This window comes from Rhododendron vialii, chromosome 13a (assembly GCF_030253575.1).
Source record: "Rhododendron vialii isolate Sample 1 chromosome 13a, ASM3025357v1".
Classification (NCBI taxonomy): Eukaryota; Viridiplantae; Streptophyta; class Magnoliopsida; order Ericales; family Ericaceae; genus Rhododendron; species Rhododendron vialii.
Window position 1 is genome coordinate 15,250,260 of NC_080569.1, and position 13,769 is coordinate 15,264,028.

General features: G+C 36.8%; 2 long non-coding RNA genes across 2 annotated transcripts in view; one reads left to right on the forward strand and one right to left on the reverse strand.

The window, feature by feature from the left end:
* The window catches only part of LOC131312950 (uncharacterized), a 28,125-nt gene that overhangs the window by 9,740 nt on the left and 4,616 nt on the right, over positions 1-13,769 (reverse strand). The window contains exons 3-7 of the long non-coding RNA XR_009196022.1: positions 2,845-3,055; positions 2,198-2,743; positions 1,787-1,840; positions 1,199-1,283; positions 881-1,009 (exon numbers count right to left, since the gene is read on the reverse strand). This is a non-coding gene — a long non-coding RNA (uncharacterized LOC131312950). The remainder of the gene's footprint in view (positions 1-880; positions 1,010-1,198; positions 1,284-1,786; positions 1,841-2,197; positions 2,744-2,844; positions 3,056-13,769) is intronic.
* Positions 4,034-12,491, forward strand: LOC131312951 (uncharacterized). Its single transcript, XR_009196023.1, has 2 exons — positions 4,034-4,119; positions 4,680-12,491. It is a non-coding gene; the product is annotated as an uncharacterized LOC131312951 (long non-coding RNA).

The window sequence follows — 13,769 nt, forward strand, 5'->3', positions numbered from 1 at the left end:
GTGACACATTATGAATCAAGAAATAGTAAATTGACAAGTAATGCCTCTATCATATTCATAAGGTATTTGAACTCATGATGGACAACTTAATAACTAGAATGCAGGTAGTTCAAAATATTTTTCTACTGAAAACTAATCATTCACAAGTTCTAACCTATAAATTCTCAAAATGCATCATTCAAGGTACAATGAAAGATCTCTGCAAGTGCAATAATTTTCCAAACCCTATGTCCATTAATGCTATTATGCGCTCTTGCTCAAATAATTAAACATGGCAATTCGTAAACAACCATACATGTGCCTATCACACACACGCACACATGCAAGCATACACACACATCTCACTTCAGCAACCAATTATGACCCTAAACTTCTGAACATAATTGTAACAGTAAAAAGGTTGAGAGCCAAGTAGTTGTTTTCGGTAAGCATTCAAGGATGATACTACTCACTGCGAACAAATAGTGTGTCCTATCTTCGTGTCTACGTTATCTATGCAGTCCAACACAAAATCAAGGTGGCAAGAAAGAATTTCTTCTTTAGAGGATGCATCATATAATAGCACTTTTGCCTCGGCAACTATGCTCTCTCTTCTCCCTCATAACTTGATCCCAATTGCCTCCAAATATCACCTAGCTATTCGTTCTCCAAATGCTTCGGTCTGGAGCGAAAAGGGGACAACCACCAAGCTTTCACCACCATATTAGAGTTCAACAGCACATGTGAAGTGGTCTCAATGTGACCCACAACCAACACATACAGTATCAACCGGTCAAGTTCACTAAGTGCACTCGATAAATTATATTGCTAAAAAAAAAGAGTACGCATAATCAGCCTAACATAAGAGAGTAATTGATAGCTAACATAACTTTTCCAATACCTAGGCCACAACAATATATATAATACCCATCCTTTATTATAACCAAAGATTTGAGATAGTAAGGAGAGAGAAGCTTCGTATGTAGTCCTAAAATAATTCCATTGTTGTTGTGTTCCGAATTGCTCAATCCTGAAAAAATAAAACCAAAGCAAAACTTTGTTAAAAAGTGTAGGAATTGTGTAACATGCATGTCATCCTAGCTTATCTAGACTTGAAGTAAAATTTGCTAACATATCGAGGGTAATGTAAGTGAAGTCAACTATCACAGAAAATAAAGAGGCAACAAAACTGGAATGTTCAAAACTAATGGCATAGTACCTTTTGATTCAACATCCCTTTAACCTCCCTCCTTAACCCACGATTAGTTTAAAAAAGAGAACGCCTTCAATCCATGACTAATGTCCTGCACAATAACAATAGGTTTATGGAAGTAGTCATGGCACTCGCATACTTAAACTTCTAAGCAAGTCCAATTCTGCATTACTGTGCAATTATCATTCCTATGGCAAGCCCTAAATGAGTCAGAAACATGCATGGCCACAAGTGGTGGTCCACAAAAGGTTTAGGAATGTTGAGCCCAACAATCAATCATTTCATAATTTTACTTAAAGAAATTACTGGTTTTGTTTCAAGTTAACAATTAGAAAAAAACAACAAACACAATTTTTTTTTAGCAAAAATGTACTAACTTGGAATATCAGAAAAAGTACCCAAAAATCAAGGAATAAGTTCAAAACGGATATGTCTCAATAATCTATGGAGTAGCAAAGTAAACTGAATTCTAACTAAACTGGAATCCAAGTAAGCCAGCACATCAACGTCTGGAAGCACCAAAGTAACTGAAACCAGTACGGATCAAAAAAAAAAAAATTTTGAAACCAACAAAAAAAATGGAACTCTATGTACAGGAACAAAAGCCTGCAGTAGCTCCATCCTGTCACTTAGTTTACCCCTTATCACCTGAAAACATATGCATCAAAAGAAATGTTATATCGGCATGAGTTTCCTAAAAGGGAGACCTTTGCAAATGGGAGAGAAGAAAGATACCTAAATCTTGGCCAAATATAAGTTATAACATTATCTCCTCTCTCAATCAAATTGAACAAACCACACAGCACGCCCGCCCCCCCCCCCCCCCCCAAAATCTTCTTGAAGACACTATCTCGTCTCTATCGATGAGAGCTACGACAAGAACAGGTGTGTCAACTCTCTCCACACAAGCTATATATAAATGCACGGTGAGAACATGCCTTCGAATAGGTCTTGTTTTGCTAAACCAATACTATTAATTTTTTTCATCTAAGTATGAAAAAATACGTTTTGGCCATGTCTCCAATTATTTTGAATTTTCATGTCCATGTCTGTGTCCGCGCAAAATTGGTTGCCACAATTTTCACTCAAAAAAGCAGAGGAGGGAATGGGGAAAAAATCGATATACACCTGCAGGAAGAAACAAAGAAGAAATCATGAGGATGGGATAATCAATTTAGAGGTGCATAAGGAAGCTAAATTTCTTATGTGCACTCATCAGGCAGGGTCACTTTTGACCTATCCCTGTAAGGTATATAAACCAAAACACCCACAAGCCACTCCCAAAGCCACATGTATTGGGTAAAACAAAGGTCGCTAGCAGGAGTTGAACACAAGCCTCTAGGTTTAAAGGTGATCTTATGGATGACCTTAAACCACTTGGAATGCACACTCATTTTATTAGTAGATGTGTGAGCACATTTCCACCTACAACTAACTTGTGTTGAACATCCTTTAAATCACCATCTTTTTTGCCTCATTTTGCTCGGGTGCGTGCCCTTAAATCATGAGTTTTGATTTGATAGGAAGGCACACCAAAGATGGAGACCTGGTCTATGAAGAAAATGACAAAAGCAGGAGAGTGGAGTTAGGAATTGTGAAAACAACACACTTCCCCTTGCTATCAAATGGTTGTGGGATTCATATTACCTTACATGGTGTCTGTGCTCAACAAAGGGGAGCAAATCCTTAATTGCTGCTTCTAGACCCTATCCTTCTTGTGCATGTTTTATGGCCACAACAGTGCCGTCAGCAAGAGGACCTCCGTAGACCTTCCCATATCCTCCTTGACCAACTTGAGCATAGGCGCCAACTCTCCATAAGTAAAGTCTTTCACACCATCAATTTTGACAGTTATCTTGGATACTGCAAAAAAACATAATGTGGGCCAATGTAACAAAAGGTAAATTAATAACAATTCATTTGATGATACTGTACTTGTAGATACCAGTTACATCTCCATACTTATAATTTTCTAGAGGGACTACGATACGCATATATCTGAGACAAATAATAAATAACCCAAAATGGTCTGCTTTTCACTGGTCAAGGAGGACTAAGGTAGATAATGATTTTGAAACCCCAATACTTAACGGCTGAATATGCAATATAAGAGATCGAAAAAGCGGCAATCAAAACTACAGTGTCACAAATTGTCCATTTGTAAAACATTTTCTTCTCGAACATTTCAGCAATCTGACATGGTATATGAAATGAAGTTAGATCAGCTCGGGCTAATTTAGAGGGGCTAACAAACATCAACGTCACGTTTTAGTATCCAAAACAGCTGCCATTGGTGAAAGGGCAGCTTTCTCATCCCAAAAAGATGTTGTGATGGTCTTTCTATATACATTCTAGGTTTTTGACAAAAATTTAAAACAGCCACCTCATTGTAAACCATGTAAGATCATTATGACTTCTTTTTTTCTAGAATCCCGTAAAATGTTTATTGATTTTTAATTTCAACTGACGTGTGTATCCTTTGCTTGCATAAAAGTCCCTGAACTTTGGTCCGGTAACAAACTTTACTGTCTTTTATACTTTATTTCTTGCATCATTGGTAGGAAAATATTGCCAAAGGCTGAGGATATCTTTGGAAACAATAGAAAACTATAATTTTGCACGCAATAGGACAACACAAATTAAAATGGAGCACAAGTAACTGGACTAACAAAGAAGCATGATTAGCAGGAGAAACATACTTACATAAATAATAATCAGAGAAACTTAAAAGCAACTTTGCTACTAATTGTGCATTAAGTAGAATCATTAAACATTAAAAAAATAAGAACAAACATAACGAACAATGGTAAATAAATCCAAGAAATTATAGTCTAGCTTTACCTTCTTCGCTATACCGTACGAATGAATGGTACACAATGCCATCTAACCACGCACCCAGTTGGCAGCTAACATTTCATTCGAACACAGTACCCGAAGGTAAAATCTCATGGTAAACTTCCAAGAAACAGTCAAAAGGATTATAGGTCATGTGTCCAATCGCACAAAAGATACTAAAGCAAACAGTTATTATCAGTGACTAAGAGAGATAACCCTACGCGAACAGCTACTATGAATGAGCAAGAGAGATAACCCTAAAAAACACTTTCCACAAACTAAACCCAATAACATGTAATGAAATAACATAATACTAACTTTAAAAAGGTTCTGAAATTTCATAGCTGATCCAATCACACAAAAGATACTAACGCAAACAATTACTATCAGTGACTAAGAAAGAAAACCCTACGTGAACAGGTACTATCAATGAGCAAGAGAGATAACCCTAAAAACCACTTTGCATACCCACCCTTTTATTTTGTTCCATGGGCTATTTTCACCAACAGAAAAGTACAGAACCAACCCCCAACCCATCACCAAACTGACCCCAAAATAAAAAGCACAACCGCCAACAACCAAAACCTACCCAACACTAAAAACCAAACCCCCCAAAAACCAGTTTGGGAGGAAAAAAACCAGATCGAAATAGTAACCTCTTCCCACCAAACGCGCAGAAGGTCTTGGAAAATAGAGCACTCTAGTAACGGAAGCAGCACAGAAGAGTCGAGAAGACACAATAACCAAGAGTCCAAGTCACTAGCGTAATAAGGAGAAAGAAACAACGGCACCCAAATCAATGGCCAAAACACATCACGCATCCCACGAAACACCCAGATCACGCCAAGTGGTCCACTATCACAGTGAAACACGAAATTACCATTCAAGACAACCAACAACAATACACAAATAAAAATCGAGGGGCACAATTGGAAAATTTGAGCCAAAATTGACATCCCATCCTTTTATTTAAGGGGAGGAAAAGAAATGGAACCAAGCATTCTGTTATTTTACCTTTCCTATTTTTGCTTAACAATCCCCTAAAGCATATTTCCGTTTGACCCAAAAAAAAATCCACTAAAGCGATGGACGACAAGATAAATAAGCAACTCTTCGTTTTGATCAGATGACCACTGAAAGCACGACAACATAGGATACCCTTTTGATTTAACCTCAATAGAATACCCTTCCCTAGGACTGACCACACCCCACGGAGGTGTCTGGGTTCTCCAGCTTCAAATAGGATGTTACCCACCAATGGATCTAATTGATTTTGCCCAAGCTTCAAATAGGAAGCACGTAACCTATTTCAACAAATGAATTTGCAAATTAGAGAACCTTATATTTCAAAAATGTCTATTCAACCATTTCCGACTAATGCAATCTCTATAAAAATTGATGGAAGTTTCGTAAAGGTAGTGAAGAGATGAATGGTAGTGGACGGTGACGTGTATTTCGGGGGGAGAGAGAACAAAGTGGAGGAAAATACTTGGACGGGAGAAAACCACGTGTACTCAAAAAGGCAATGGCACATTCTCAATTGCCCCTCAAGACACCCGTAATTACAAAGATAGAACCGAGCAAATGGATGGAATTACCCCAACCTCTAGCCTTATGGCTCCCAATCAAGGGACTTAATTGGAAAAATCAAGGGAAAATTGTGTTGTAATACCGGAATCAGGGTCTCCAATAATTTTATCAGTAGGATGATACAATAGAAGTTTAGAAGATTTTTCTCTCTTAGCATTATCAGGTAAGCAGACATTAGAGCATCCACATTGTAATAAGTAAATTGGTATGGATAAGCAAACTTAACAACAATGCTAAAAAAACACCTCACATTGTAATAAGCAAAGTTACAAGTCTTTTAGCAAATAATCAAATTCCATCCATTCCATAACCAAACTTAACAACTTTTACCAATAACCAAAACTCAATAATCAAACCCAATAACCAAACTCAAAACTAAAAAACTAAAAAACACCCCACATTAGAATCGTCTCATCGAGACGAATAATTTGGTGTGGTCGGGTGCGTGATTAAAACTCGTTTGCAATTGGACATAGGTGCATTGCGTATTGTGGGGGGCTTTTTTATGGGGATGCAAAAATAACCAATGTGGAGGTAAAGTTTGTTAAGTTTGATTATGAACTAAATGGATAATCAAATGCTGACGTGGCACATTTTGGTTATTGAATTTGATTATTCCCATTGCGGATGCTCTTATCATGTGAAATCATGGGAATACATCATCATCATCCACATTATGCACTATATGACATTGCAACTAAGTACTTCATCAAATGTCACATTAGCAGATTTTTCAATTAGCATATTCTTTAACAACTAGAGTTCTTTTATTGAAGACTCTATATGCTTTGCTAGATAAGGAGTATCCTAGAAATATGCCAATGTCAGAACGTGAATCGAATTTTCCAATATCATTATTAGTATTTAAAATATAGCACTTGCATCCAAAAGCTTTAAAATAAGACACATTTGGTTTCTTACCAAACCACAATTCATAAAGCAGTCTTATGGATGATAGATCTCAAGAATATACGATTACCAATGTAGCAAGCCGTATGAACTGCTTCAGCCCAAAAGTAGAATGGTAGCTTGTTTTCCTTTAGCATTGTTCTGGCCATTTCTTGTAAGGATCTAGTCTTTCTTTCTGCTACTCCATTTCGTTGTGGAGTTCTTGGGGCTGAGAATTGATGTTGTATTCCATTCTTGTCACAATATGACTCAAACTCCGAGTAGTCAAATTCTTTTCCACGATCGCTTTCGATTTTGAGAACTACATGACCCTGCTCTTTTTGAATTCTAGTAACAATCTTTACAAAGTGGTTAAAGGCCCCATTTTTGTGAGTACGAAAATTCACCCATGTAAATCTAGAAATATCATCCACCATAGTAAGGAAATACTTCTAGCCTCTGATACTCGTAGTCCTAGTAGGTCCAACGAGATCCATGTGTATTAATTCTAGTGGCTTGGAAGTAGAGACAATATTGACGGTTTGAAAGACCGTTTAATTTGTTTCCCTAACTGAGATGCTTCACATACTTTGTCTTTTGAAAAATTCAATTTCGGAATACCTTTCACAAGGTCTTTTTGAGAAATCTATTTCAAAAGTTTCATGTTAGCATGTTCGAGTCTTCTATGCCATAACCAACTTTCATTTTCAAAACTAGCAAAACAGTTGTCACGTGTTTTTGAAATCTCATTTATGTCAATGACATAGGTGTTGTTAGCTCTTTTTCCAATGAAAACACTTTCATCAGTTTACTTGCCTTGAACTTCACAATGGTTTGAATAAAAAATGACTTGGTTTCCCTTATCACAAAGTTGGCTAATACTAAGAAGACTGTTTCAAGCCATCGACTAGATACACATTTTCGATGCTGCTAGGATTACAAAACGTACCTTTCCCAACGATTTCACCGTTACTATTGTCCCCCAAGGTGATTGTTCCTCCATCATGTTTAGATAGGAAAGAGAATCTCTCCTTTTCTCCGGTCATATGTCTCGAGCATCTACTGTCTAAGTACCACATAGAATCATGTACTTTTGCTTTTAATCCCATAGTCTCTGCAAAATAACATCTGCCTTTTGGTACCCATCTTACGTTGGGTCTTTGAACATTAGTATTTCTCTTGGGACAGTTTATAGAAATATGACCTCTGTCAGAACAATAATAGCACATGATATTTCCAAAAGTTTTTCTGGTGACAAAATAATCTGAGAGTCTTTTCTTAGCAAGATTAGACGCAAAAGACATCTCGTATCCTATGCCACTTCAATCACCAAACAATCTCTGTTTTCCAAGTAAAGTAGTCAAATTTTTTGACCCTACGTTAAATCTTTCCAGATCAATATTCTTTTGCTTTAAATCATTTTCAAGACTAGAAATTTTATTGATCAAGGTGCGATTATTTTTTTTGCGAGAAGCGATTTCCTTTTTAAGATTGCTATTTTTCAAACTGATATTTATTGACTCATTATACAAATTTTCAAAGGCAATATAAATATCATCATTTAAATCCTCATAATCATCATGCTCATTATCAATAGAAGCAATAAATCCAATTTCACTTACATTGGAGTCGGAGATATCCAACTCATCATCCTCATCATCTCAAGTAGCGGCAAAGGCCTTTTTTCCATTGTTTTGTTTTGCTCGACAGTTGGCGGCTATGTGACCAATTTTATCATAGTTAAAGCATCTTCTTTCCTCTTCTTTGTTGTTGTTTCTTCTTTCTCTATCTCCTTGATCCGTTCTTCTAACTTCTTTCTTTTTATGAACTTTTTGAATCAGCGGGTTAGAAGCGCCATTTCTTCATCTTCTTCAGATTCTTCATCCTTGTTAGCTTGTGATGCAATCCCCCTTTCGGGTTTCTCATATTCCTCCTCCGTTAGTACCATTTCATGTGTGATGAGTGATCCAATTAGTTGCTTGACAGAAAGAGTTTTGAGATCTTTTGCTTCTTCAATGGCTGACTTTTGGTCTCCACCTTTTTGGTAATGCCTGTAAAATCTTTCTCACAATCTCCACAGAGGGTGTCTCTCGGCCAAGTGATGTTAGTCCATTCACAATATTTGTAGAACGAATATACATTTCAGAAATAGTTTCATCAGGTTTCATTTTGAACATCTCATACTTGTGCATAAGTGTACCAATGCACAAGATCTTTCACTTGACTGTACCTTCATTAGTAACCTCTCAAGTATCCCAAATTTCTTTCGTAGTTTTACAAACAGACACCTAGTTATATTCCGTCTGGACTAAGTCCGAAAAATAAAGCATTCATGGCTCTAGAATTTAAAGTGTACTTATACTTTTCATCAGTACTCCATTTAGACTTAGGTTTCTCAGTAGTAATACCTTCAGTAGTGACGGTTGGCTTTGTGTACCCTTCTTCCATGATTGTCCATAGATCAAACTCCCATGATTCAATGAAAATTCTCATTCTATTTTCCCAGTAGCTATAGTGAGTTCCGTTAATAGTGGTGGTCTCTCAGTTCCAGCTCCCTCCATTTGATTAAACTGTTGGTTGCCATAGGATCTCCTTCAGGTTGTTAAACCTTTTGAATGAAGGCTGCAAACTTTGATAGCAATTGATATTGCAGCCTCGAGGGGGGTGAATTGGTTGAACTCCTGTTTTTAAACCTATTTGAATGAACTCCAAATAATTATGTTAGTAATAAAAAATTAAGTACAGAATAACGAAATGGAGACGAAGGATTTATTTAGTGGTTCAGCTAATTGCTTAATCCACTCTTAAGTGATGTTCCCTTGAACAATCAATGGTATCCACTATGCTCAGTACTAGCACCGTTGTTGGTTTTTTTTCACAAAAGCTGATGAGCACAAAATATTGACACTTAGAGGCCCCAATATCACATGTTGTTAGCCCTTAATTGCGCATAATTTACTATATTATTTTCTTATTTGTCTTTAACAATGAATTATTCAATTTGTAGGAAAAGATGATAACAACTCATATTTTTGCCGTTAGATTCAATGCAAAGCCTGTGATCAAAATAAATTCAAGTGTTAGGTCCAAGCTTATTACGGCAAGGCAATCAAGGGGAACTATTCGAAATCTTGGTCAACTAGAAATAAAGATTGTCTTTAGTTTACATAGAAAGAAATCCTAATGGCTAGGAATTTAGGAAAGGAGAATTCTTACCTAATGAATTCTCGGCAATGTCTATTTAAGAAGGCCAATAGATTTTGGCCAAAAAGATCACTTTGCCACGCACAAGACCACTACCTCGGCTGGAGTTGACGATCACGACGGCAATTCGAAGAACAGAAGCATTACCTCGGCTGGAGCAAGGAGGAATAAGTGTTGAACATCTTTTCATATTTTGTGAGACCTTATTTTCTTCAATGGAGTTCTTTTATTATTTGAGTATGTGTTTTGACTCCATGAGCGGCTAAACTCTTCAACTAGGGTTGAGGATGAAGCCCCATTAACGATTATTATTTATATATTTATGAGATTTGATTTTACCCAAATATGCGGTTTCGATTATGATTAAATTGTTCTTACTCCAAATCAATTGTTAGGGATAAAATTCTGAATATGAGTTCAATCATGTTTTTCTCATGATTTGGAATTGTCTTTATCATTGAACGCTGGTTTTTCATCATTAACTATAAAACTGGATATTTATTGTGATTTGTTAAAAGCGGATACAATTAATGATTTGGTTTTATACTTGCGAGCGGAGAGGAACAAACATTAAACTTTTTGATGAACTTTCACGATGATATTTTCCGTGGTAACAAAATTAGCTTTCAGATTATCATGAAGGAATTTTGGGTAAAGTCAATGATCATGAATATCTAATGATACTAGTTAATGGGTGTGGATTCCGAAACCTTAGTATTTTCTCCTTTGGTTAAAAAGAAACTTTAATTTTCTCGTCTTTGATCATTTAGTTCATTGTTTTTACTTTTCACTTTTAGTTTAAAAAATCAATCACAACTTTTTGTCAACTAGGTTAGGGTTTAATCCCTTTAAAGTTATTTAGCTTTCCTACAAAAAAAATCACAAGTCCTTGTGGGTTCGACCTCGCTCTTGCATTACTATACTTCGGTACGATTCGTGCACTTGCGAGTACATTAAAATTTCACAACAAGTTTTTGGCACTTCTTATACAACACTGAATATCCCAAATCTCACCTTCTGGTACGTGCAGACCAGAACCACAAAATCCTCAAACTACTAGTACACGCAGACCAGTTAGCTTAAAGCTCAAAAATAAACCAAGATACAAATCCTAACTGATACACAATGGATATGGCTCTCACTCTTACAGGTAGGATAAGTGTAGTGATATAAATCTGTGAGATACAAGTGTGGCTTGAAATACAAGAATGCAGAGTCAGTATTTCTCAGCCCAATTCAAATATTTGCATTTACTACAAATACTCTTTTAGATTTTCAGAAACACGAAAAAAGGCTAATTTGAAAATGGCTGCAACATTCTAATCATGCTTGCAACTTACAAATTAATGAGGCAAATAATAAATATATGTGTGAGAATAAAAGCCACATGAAAAGATTTATGAAAATCTATGAGGAGAAACATGGACCCGTGTTTAGAGAGGAGAGAGAAAGTAAACAAAAAACAGAGTATTGCTATTCCCCTATCTGATCTACATCCATGGAGTCACCGATGGAACGAAAGACAGAGATAGAATGCCTGTATCTCCAAAGCCGCTTGACTTGCTTAGTAATGAAAGAGTGCGAGCTAATAGAAGGATTTGACTCTGGTCAAAGCAACCAGAAGCAAGGGAAGATTCTTTTATCCACTAAACTAGCCTACCACGAGTCCATGACCTGAACCGCCTACCCGTACCTGGCTGCTTGTTCTGAATAGTGAAGTGAGAAAGACTTTGTTTTGTTAGCTTGACTTGAAAGAGGAACTTGAAAGACAGACATTGAAACAACTAATCACCGCTTGCCTATCCGAAGATTGATTTATCCCCTTGACTTTCAAGTGGTCATGAGTCGAGATGGAAAGTTCAATCGCCAAGACGGTCAGGACTGGAACAGGAACGGAAAAGAGACTCTATCACGAGTCCCTAGCCGTTAAAGGAATTCTCTTTGTGGCAAGTCAACTTTCAAGTTTAGAAGAAAAGAAGATAATTATGCAGGGAGTTGATGCATATGGTAGCGTGAGCTTCGCGGACTTATGTATCTTCCCCGACTTGAAGTTACCTACTAAGTCCCCCGATTTCGAGAAATACAATGGAACAATATAAATAATCAAAAATATACCTGCCACATAAAATCTCAACATTGTAGGCCTTGTGAATCTCCTATAGAAAAGAGGCATAGACTCACTTCAGAGGACGGCGAGTTTATTGAAGTTGTGTCTCAGTTCAGAAGCAGGGTTGGGAGTCTAGTGTATATAACCATCACACGACCCGACGTTGCTTCATGCAGAAGCCAAGAACGATAGATACATCTAGACGCTGCATACAGAATCCTCAGATCAGATAAAGAGAGTAAGACGTTTCAGAGATAGCAATTCGGCTTAGTTCAAATAGAACTAAAGAGAACGGGTTCAACTTATCCCAATCCTCACTCTGGACCAAGACCAAGGTGCGTATCCTTTTAATATTCTCTTTCTCTCTTTCTGGCTTAGCCTACCAGGGAAATGGCTCCTTCTTTTTGATAGCATAGGTGAGAACACCCCTAATGGGTAAACAGTCAACCGCCACTCCAACAGTAACTCCATCCGGCTTTCCAACCAGACTGTGAGATGAAGTGTAGCTCTAAATGTACAAGCCCAAATAAAAAGTGGCCCAAGAAATTAACAAGGGATGATCATCAAAAAAACAAGAACCTAACAGTCTCCACCTAGCAGTTCCAGTTAATGAGTTTGTCTTACTAATATGAACAGTGCAATTCCTCTACACACAACATGAAAAAAGAAAAGATACAGGGAGACAGATTCACAGCCCTTGGGATAGCACTTGATCCATCTACTTGGAAGCAAACAAACAAACAGGCCCTGAATCTATCTCAAATTCAAACCTATGAGGTCTCAAGCACTAGTATCAGATAAAGTGCCTATCCTGTGTATTGGCACACAAAAATTTTGCACTTAAGTGACCAAAATATCCATTGTTGCATTAATTTTTAGGATATCCATTTTAAGTTGCATTTGAGCTATATATTATACTTTGACCCGCACATTGCCATGCCCAAGTGTTTTGCCAAAAATGTGTACATGGCATATATGTTACGATTTTCCTTGCACAGTATAATCGTATTGTTAACAATCTTTTGAATTATATAATAATAATAATAATAATCTATTTTTTTAGTTCTATCCCTGGGTAGGGGCTATAACTATACAATTTTATACTAAAAACCGGGGGAGGTAACAAAAAATGCCAAAATTTGGCAAAATGCTGGCTATCTCTCAAGCACCATTATCAACCAGAATATTACTGATCAAACCTTTCCAATGGTAGATCCGAGACGAAAAACAGAAAGAAACCAACAATTTTAAATTGATAGCCTTATATCCTTCCTCTTCATAAGAAAAGGTTAGGGGAGTCAAAGGTAATCAAGTTAGTCACACATATTGGGCCAGAAAATTTAGGTCAAGCAATGTGTCCTAATTCTCATCTCACAGAACGCCCACATGTTCTGCTATACTTTAGCAAAGGTTTGGAAGCATAGCTTTAAGGAATGTCCATGAAGGTCAATCATCATATGCTAAGTAATGCACACGGAGCTGTAATTGGATCAAGGTTTTGTCTAGGGATTTTTTGAAGGGCAGATAAAATTTAAGGAACTATATTCCGTACATTTAAATTGTGTTACCTTTGCATTTTATTTGACCCTAATAGAACCCTCTACATGTGACTGAACATTTGAAAAGAAGAAAAATCGGTAAAAAGGAAATACGCAGCTGTGTCACATTTCTTCGCTTACCCATCTCCAACGTGGTTTTTTTATACAAGGGTCGGAAAACATACCAATAGTAGGTGAACTGGCAAACCCCAAACAAACATAAAGTATTAAAGACCCAATCTCTCATTTGCTTATCAGAGATAAAATATATAAGATTAGTAAGTGAATTTGAGAGAGGAGAGTAACAGATATATGTATGATGAGTTGCTCAGATCGACTGTTTTAGGCAAAAAGACAAGGGTCCATCTCAATCGTGCAAGATAGTTTTGCATGGCCTGAAAATGACTACAAAAAA